This window comes from Lolium perenne, chromosome 7 (assembly GCF_019359855.2).
Source record: "Lolium perenne isolate Kyuss_39 chromosome 7, Kyuss_2.0, whole genome shotgun sequence".
Lineage (NCBI taxonomy): Eukaryota > Viridiplantae > Streptophyta > Magnoliopsida > Poales > Poaceae > Lolium > Lolium perenne.
Window position 1 is genome coordinate 301977017 of NC_067250.2, and position 8841 is coordinate 301985857.

Sequence of the window (8841 nt, forward strand, 5' to 3'; positions counted from 1 at the left end):
GCGCCGTCGAGAAAAAGGTGGTCAATTGATGGATTAAAAGGGGTCGTCGCGGGCGCGTGTTCCCCCCATTGCCGATTTCGGCAAGTAGTCGTGTCGGTCACCGCAGCTCCGTCACGGGCTCCGAATGTAGCCCTTCAGGACGCATTTTGGACGCTCAAATTATCCGTGGGCGTCCATTTACGTCGCCAGAGGGACGCCAAAATGATCGCGAGGGACCACCTCCAGCGGTCCGACAACAAAGGTCCGTTTGCGTCGGGGGTCACCTCTAGCGGTCCGACGCATTTTGGACATCCCAGTGCTTTGTTTCCTTTGTTCTCTTTTTCTTTTTTTGTTGAATGCAAGTAGTACTGAATGTCATGTTGCTCGAATCGAATAGATTAGCCATTCATCGGATAGATTACTCCAATCAAAAAGGTTCAAACACATACAAATAAGAACATATTTTAAAATATATATAAACAAAAAACTAATTTTTAGCTATCTTGTTAGAAGGCCCTGCCTCGTCTTCCAAACTCCAGCGCCTCTTGCTTGTCACCTCCTCGTCCGAAGAGTAACTGGAGGACGACGCGCTCGTCGAGGAGTTGGAGTCGGAAGAAGTGTCGTCTTCGTTGTCGTCATCGGTGAACGGACGACGACGACGATGACGCGCTGCCCGCGCCTGCGCCCTTGCCCGGGCCCTGGACTTCTTCCTTGCCGCCGCCTTGTCGTCCGCCGCCTCCTGCGCCTCCAGCCGAGCGAACTTGGTGTCGGAGTCCTCCTCCTCCTCCTCCTCCTCCTACCCCTCCTTCTCGTCCTCGGCGTCGCTGCCAGCACCGCCTCCGTCCTCCTCCTAGCCGTCGCTGGCATTGGCGCCTCCATCCTCCTCCTCCTCCTCAGTCGGCGTCGAGGCAGGGTCGTTGCGCGTGGAGCCTGGATCGCTTGGCGTCGCAGGGGATTCCCACCAATGCAGCCATCCGGGCGACTTGCCCTCGCTCTCCGAGTCCGACGGCAGGGTGTAGTCGCTCATGGCGTGCCGGTGTTGGAGAAGAAGAAGAAAAAGAAGAAGAAGAAGAAGAAGAAGAAGGAGAAGCAGGAGAAGCAGGAGAAGGAGAAGAAGGAGAAGAAGAAGAAGAAGAAGAAGAAGAAGAAGAAGGAGAAGGAGAAGGAGAAGGAGAAGGAGGAGAAGGAGAAGGAGAAGAAGGAGAAGGAGAAGAAGGAGGAGGAGGAGGAGGAGGAGGCGGTTCGACGTGAATTACAGTAGACGCAGGGGCTATATTCTGCAGGGATTAACGACGGCGAGTATAACGAAGAGGCTGGCGGTTGCTCTTCCGCGGCGGTTCAGCGCTCCATTCCGGCGGTTGGCGCGTTGATCGCCGCGGTTGCCACACCGACGGTTGACATTCGCGTGCTTGCTGTATGCTTCCGAGGCCGACCGAACGAGGAACGCTGCTAGACGGGCCCGTGGAGGAAGCGAGCGGACGCTTGGCGCGACCGTGCAGCGTTCGCGGAGACGCAAATGTGCCGCATACCGCGTTTGCGTCGCGGTGGACACCCGGACACGATGCGTCGCCCCGCTGAAGCTAGGTGTAGACGCATTTCCGATTCGCGCGGATGCAAACGGTCGCAAAACGTCCGTTTGCGTCGAGCCGCTGGAGATGCCATCAGGAGAATAGGCAAAAGCCAAAGCGTGTCCCTGACATGCGACACGGTGACCGCCGTTTGATGTTTGGACATGACAAGTGCAGCAGCACTACGCAGCAAAAGCCAGCAGCAGGCGAGAAATTTCGCGGGCACCGATCCACAGCAAACGTGTGGGTGAACGTTCATATTTTCCATTAGAGCAGTCCTCCCCACCTCCTCCCCGCCTCCCATTAAGAGTTAGAGCATGAACTACATGTCAGAGGTCCGCGAACTTCACCATCGTCGAGGCAGAGGCTGGTGTCGGGCTAAGGGCGCTGCAGGCTCGGCTGGCGGTGAGGGTGGAGGTGAAGGTGCCAGAGGTGGCGTCGACGTGCGGCTGTTGCGGCCAAACACGGAGTATGGCATGGTGAGGCGGCGCAACATTTTCTGTCTAGTGTGGTGGTGATGGAGTGCAGCAGCTACGACATGGTGGTTGTGGAGTGCCACCAAGGACGAAGCTAGAAACTTTTGGCACTGGGCCAGCTCTAATTTTTCTCGTTTTTACTGGTGTCATGCTCTATAATTACTAATATGTAACGTTAATTGTGAAGGATTTGCGAATATCTCACTAGTGGAAAACAGGGCTTTCGTGGGAGCCTTTTGTCGCGGGCGCGCCTGTACCCGCGACAAATGGCCTGGCCACGTCGCCCCGAAACCATGTGGAGCGGACAGGGCCTTTTGTCGCGCCCTTTTGTCGCGGGCCGTATTACGACCCGCGACAAAAGGGGTCTGAGGGCTGGCGCCTCCTGTCGGCACCCCTTTTGTCGCGGGTCGTAATACGGCCCGCGACAAAAGGGCCATGCCTATATATAGACACGCAGCCAGCTCCCCACCTCATTTTTCCTTGGTGGTGAAGGTGGAGGTGTATGCTAGCTTATTTTTTCTACATGTGCACAAGAGGTATTTGATAGAATGTTTGTGAGAGGGATGCCACTTGATTTTATTTGATAAGATTTCTCCTCTTTTTGATCCTAAAAGGTTAGCAACTATTTTCTCGTATATATATACATAGTCCGTACAATACTAATTTTAGCAAGGTGATTGCATCTGATACATATATAATTGTACTTATGATGTAGATGAGTCATCCATGGATGTACGGTAACCGATGTGCCCCTGTTTTCAGAGAGGGCGTGAATTCTTTCCTGCTTGTGGCCGAGGCCAACAAGTCGAAGCAAGGTTGTATGTGCTGTCCATGTCAAAAATGTAAGAACGAGAATGATTACTCTTGCTCAAGAGACATTAAGAGCCACCTGCTTCGGTTTGGATTCATGTCCAGCTATAATGTTTGGACCAAGCACGGAGAAGAAGGGGTTATGATGGAAGACGGCGATGAAGAAGAAGATAATGATGAGCAGTACCGATCTATGTTCTCTGAATGCGATGATACCGCAATGGACGACAATGAAGAAGAAGGAGGTGAAGAACAGGCATCAGATGATCCTGTTGATGATGATCTTCGTCGGGCCATTTCTGATGCAAGAAGAGACTGTGGCACGGATAAGGAGAGGTTGCAGTTCGACAAGATGTTAGAGGACCACCACAAATTGTTGTACCCAGGTTGTGAAGATGGGCATAGAAAGCTGGGTAGCATATTGGAATTGCTGAAATGGAAGGCAGAGGTCGGTGTGACTGACTCGGGATTTGAGAAATTGATGATAATATTAAAGAAGCTGTTTCCAAGAAATAATGAATTACCCGTCAGTACATATGAAGCAAAGAAGCTTGTCTGCCCTCTAGGATTAGATGTGCAGAAGATACATGCATGCATTAATGACTGTATCCTCTACCGCGGTGAGAAATACGAGAATTTGAATAAATGTCCGATATGTGGTGCATTGCGGTATAAGATCAGAAAATATGACCCTGGTGATGTTGAGGGCGAGCTACCCAGGAAGAGGGTTCCTGCGAAGGTGATGTGGTATGCTCCAATAATAACACGGTTGAAACGTTTGTTCAGAAACAAAGAGCATGCCAAGTTGTTGCGATGGCACATGGAAGAACGTAAGAAAGACGCGATGTTGAGGCACCCCGCTGATGGTCGGCAGTGGAGAAACATCGGGAGAGAGTTCCCGGATTTTGCAGGTGAGGGAAGGAACTTATAGTTTGGTCTAAGTACAGATGGCATGAATCCTTTTGGGGAGCAGAGCTGCAGTCACAACACCTGGCCCGTGACTCTATGTATCTACAACCTTCCTCCTTGGTTGTACATGAAGCGGAAGTTCATTATGATGCCAATGCTTATCCAAGGCCCAAAGCAACCGGGCAACGACATTGATGTGTACCTAAGGCCATTAGTCGATGAACTTTTGGAGTTGTGGGCCAAACCAGGTGTACGTGTGTGGGATGAGCACACGGAGCAAGAATTTGACCTACGAGCGTTGCTATTCGTAACCATCAATGATTGGCCTGCTCTCAGTAACATTTCAGGACAGACGAACAAAGGATACAATGCATGCACACACTGTTTAGATGAGACTGAAAGTAAATATTTGGAAAAAGCAGAAAAGTTGTGTACCCGTTCAATCGTCGTTTCCTTCCGTGCAAGCATCACTTAAGGAAAAAAGGCAAGCATTTCGATGGTGAGACAGACCGCCGTCCGAAGCCTGTCCCCCGTAGTGGTGCTGATATATTTGACATGGTCAAGGATTTAAATGTTATCTTTGGAAAGGGTCCAGGCAGTCGACCTGTTCCGAAAGACGATGACGGACACGCGCCCATGTGGAAGAAGAAATCTATTTTTTGGGAGCTAGAATATTGGAAAGTCCTTGAAGTCCGCTCTGCAATCGACGTGATGCACCTGACCAAGAATCTTTGTGTGAATATTCTAGGTTTTCTGGGCGTGTATGGAAAGACAAAAGATACACCAGAAGCACGGGAGGACCAGGAACTTCATAAAGGACGAAACGGCAATCATCCAGGGCAGTTTGTAGGGCCTGCCAGCTACGCTCTTACCAAACAAGAGAAGGAGATCTTTTCTGAAGCCCTATTCAGTATCAAGGTTCCGTCTGGTTTCTCGTCGAATATAAAGGGGATAGTAAATATGAAGGGGAAAAAATTCCAGAACCTGAAGTCCCATGACTGTCACGTGCTTATGACACAATTGCTTCCGGTTGCATTGAGGGGACTTCTACCAGAAATTGTTCGACTAGCCATTGTGAAGATATGTGCATTCCTCAACGCAATTTCTCAGAAGGTAATGGATCCATAAACTTTGTCAGGATTACAGGAAGATGTGGTCGAATGTCTTGTCAGCTTCGAGTTGTTGTTCCCACCATCCTTCTTCAATATTATGACGCACCTCCTCGTTCACCTAGTTGAAGAGATTAGAATTCTCGGTCCTGTATTTCTACACAATATGTTCCCCTTCGAGAGGTTCATGGGAGTCTTAAAGAAATATGTTCATAACCGAGCTAGGCCGGAAGGAAGTATCTCAAAGGGCTACGGAACTGAGGAGGTCATTGAGTTTTGTGTTGACTTTCTTCCTGACCTTAAGCCGATTGGTGTTCCTGAATCTCGGTATGAGGGGAGGCTGACTGGAAAAGGCACACTAGGAAGGAAAGCAATGGTGTGCAGGGACAAGATTTCTTTCAACCAAGCACACTACACAGTTCTATACAATTCCAGCTTGGTGGCTCCGTACATCGAGAAACATAAGAATGTTTTACGAGAAATAAACCCGGGCCAGCCCGAGTCCTTGATTACACGTCAACACATGAATACCTTCGGCAGTTGGTTGCAAAGACATCTCATTAATGACCCATCTGTTGTGGAGCAGCTGTACTTGTTGGCCAGGTTACCATCTTCAAACATATGTACATTCCAAGGGTACGAGATAAATGGGAATACATTTTACACGATCGACCAAGATAAAAAGAGCACCAACCAAAACAGCGGTGTCCGCTTCGATGCAAAAGACGAGAATGGGCAGACCACCACATATTATGGATACATAGAGGAGATATGGGAACTTGACTATGGTCCCACTTTTAAGGTCCCTTTGTTTCGGTGCAAATGGGTGAAGCTCAGCGCTATACATATTGACGATAAGTACGGTATGATAACAGTGGATCCCAACAATCTTGCGTACCTGGACGAGCCATTTGTCCTAGCCAGCGAGGCGGCTCAAGTTTTCTACGTGAAGGATATGTCTAGCAAATCAAGAAAAAGAAATCAACAAAAGAATACATCAACTGAGGAGCCAAAGCGCCACATAGTTCTTTCGGGGAAAAGAAACATCGTGGGAGTGGATGACAAGACAGACATGTCAGAAGATTATAATAAGTTTAAAGAAATTCCGCCCTTCACGGTGAAAATTGACCCAAGCATCTTGCTAAATGATGAAGATTCTCCATGGCTACGGCGTAGAAGATCACAACACTAGATGGCGATGTAATAATGTATTCTTCATATATAGTTCCCAAGACAATCTCTACATTTATGTAATAATGAGAACCCTTTCCCCAACACTGTTAGAGGAGACGGAGTCTTTCACAGGCTTGCATGGAAATTTTTCCGAGGAGCAGCTTCCGAAGATGCCGTAGGGCTTGTGCACCAACGACATCTTCGAGAAGCTGCGCCACGGGAGATTTCCCAACCCTTTCCTTCATCCATGGGAATGAAACTGTGCTTGGCTTGTTGATCTGCTTGGCAAGGCGTATCGATGCTCCTTTTATAGGCACGACACCGCTTCTACTTTGTCTTGTTCCTTCGACAGGGCGTCGTGCGCTACATGCTTTATCTCATCGAGCAGTGCGTCCACCCACGCGTCCTTATCCTGCCGACAACTTTAGTCGCGGTTGCAGCCACCAACCGTGACAAAAGGTTACCGACACATCCTTATCCTGCCGACAGCTTTAGTCGCGGTTGCAGCCACCAACCGTGACAAAAGGCCCTCCTAGATAAGCCTCCCCCAGTCTTTTGTCCCGGTTTGAGCCTCCACCCGGGATGAAAGTTTCGCGCGCCACTTCGTTCCCGCCTATTTTCTTCCCGCATTCCCGCCATTTTTCCACTATATATATGTAGGCTTGGACTCATATCTGCAAACCTCATCACTCTCTCCCATGGCTTCCATCGTATGTCTAACACCTCGGGAGGCGGAGGCGCTTTGCGCCTCGAACTACCCCTGCCCGCCCGGCTACCGCGTCCCGACCGGCTGGTTGCTGAGCGTCGGAGGCGTACCGGTCCCTCCTATCCCTCTTGGTGTGCCACGCGAGATGGCCATCACGAACCACTACTATTTCGAGCTCACGCCTGAGCAGCGGAGGAATCTCCAGTGGCATCCCGACTACAGCCCGACTTGGGACAGCTTCTTCATCAATCGGCGTGAGAGGGCAGTTGCCAGGTACGAGGAGGACGGCCCGCCTCCTTCGAACTTCAACGAGGCCGGCCGTCGGATGTGGTGGCGCGGCCGGACTCTCCAGAGCGTCATGGCCTATCGTGGCCCCCGCCTGCGCTACCCTCAATCCCAGTCCACGCGTGCTCACCCGCCGAGGTTCGACAACCGCGACCCCGATGCTAGCGACGATGACGTCGGCGACTATGATGACTACAGTGGCGACTATTATAGGGCTAGGCACGACTATGATTGAATGGCTCCAACATTCGAATCTGGTCATGTATCTTAATTTTCAGTTGAGCTCTGTACTTTAATTTCAGTTCAATCGTAATAAATTCGTGTCAACCACTTTATTGAACAAAAACAACCGTCAACGACTTTATAAACTAAATTTAAACTAATAGAACCGACAACGACTTTATTGAAATCTATATACCTAATAATAAAGAGAATAGCGTTTCCGTGGTTTGGTCCGTTGTCCGTCGTCCGCACCGCTTTCGTCCGTCACGATCGGTTGTCAAATTGGTATGCTTTGTTGTTCCTACATGTATCGAATACGGAGCAGTCCAGGGTCGCCTATTTTATTTCTGGCCAACCAGAACAAACCTGATCGTCCCTGCTCTTCTTCTCCCACCTGGAGCGAAACCCTATCATGGTAGCGGCGCTAGACTGCTGCAGATCAAGGACAACTGCGGCGGTCATAGCCAGGAGGCTTACTCGACTGTGCTTGGGCTCCTTGGCCGCGGAGGCGGTAGGGACCTGTCCGATCGCTTTTAGCCGTCATCCAACGGGACACAACAGCGTCCTTAAATTTGGCTCTCAGGGAATTAATCTATCGATGGACTACACATACGATGGGTCCTTCTTGCACCGATGCCATTGAACCAACCGCACGGAAGAGCTACTCCCAGCGAGCACCTTGCCACCAGCCCACCACCGCGTCGAACAGGAGGATCGCCGCCAGCAGCTGCTTCCAAGACCGAGACGCGGAGCCTGTAAAGTCGTCCGCCCCGAGCTCCACCACCAGCGATGTGGAGATTTCTTGCCGCAAGGACATTGTGCTTGTACCTGGCAAGGTGAAGGAGCCGGTGATATCACTGGATCAAGAAACGATAGGGACAGCCATATGGGACTGTGCCTGTGTTACGTGAAACAATGGAGAAAGCCAGCCGGGAGCGTGTCTTCTTTGTCCAGCCCGATCAGATATGTGTAGATTAGGACGAGGAGGAGAGAAAAGTCACAAGCTGATAACACAAGTACATCACTATGGCTGAGCACGGAAAAGAGCTGGTAATTCAGATTTTGTGACTATAGGAGAGCAGCAACACGAATCATGGAGCAGTAGCACGTCACAAAGCAGCAGCGCGTAGAAGCCTAGCAGGCTAGCACCAAGTAGCAGCATAGCAGCGGGGGAGCGCACGGGTAAGAGCATCTCCACTCGTCCCCGAACAGGCCCCGGGCGAGCCATTTTTACATCCGGACGGCGTAAATCGGTTCAGTCGCGCCCCCGGTTCCTCGTTTTCGTCCGGATTTGGCCCTTCATCCATCCGGCGAGCCCACGCCATCCCCTGTCCCCCGGGGCGCGCTCGGGGACTCCGGACGAAAGATTTTGGCGCGAAACGTCGTGTGGACCCGCGTAGTCGGCGACAGGAAAACCAAATCCTGTCGATTTTCCCTCCAATTTGCTTGCATATCCCCATTCTCTCCAATTTGCTTGCATATCCCCAAGTCCTGGCGTCGATCGACAAGTGCTGGGCCGACTTGAGGTCGCACGCCGACGGGAGGAACGACAAGTTCGACGGCAGGTGGCGGGAGATGCTCGCCAACCAAGGCGTCCGGATCGC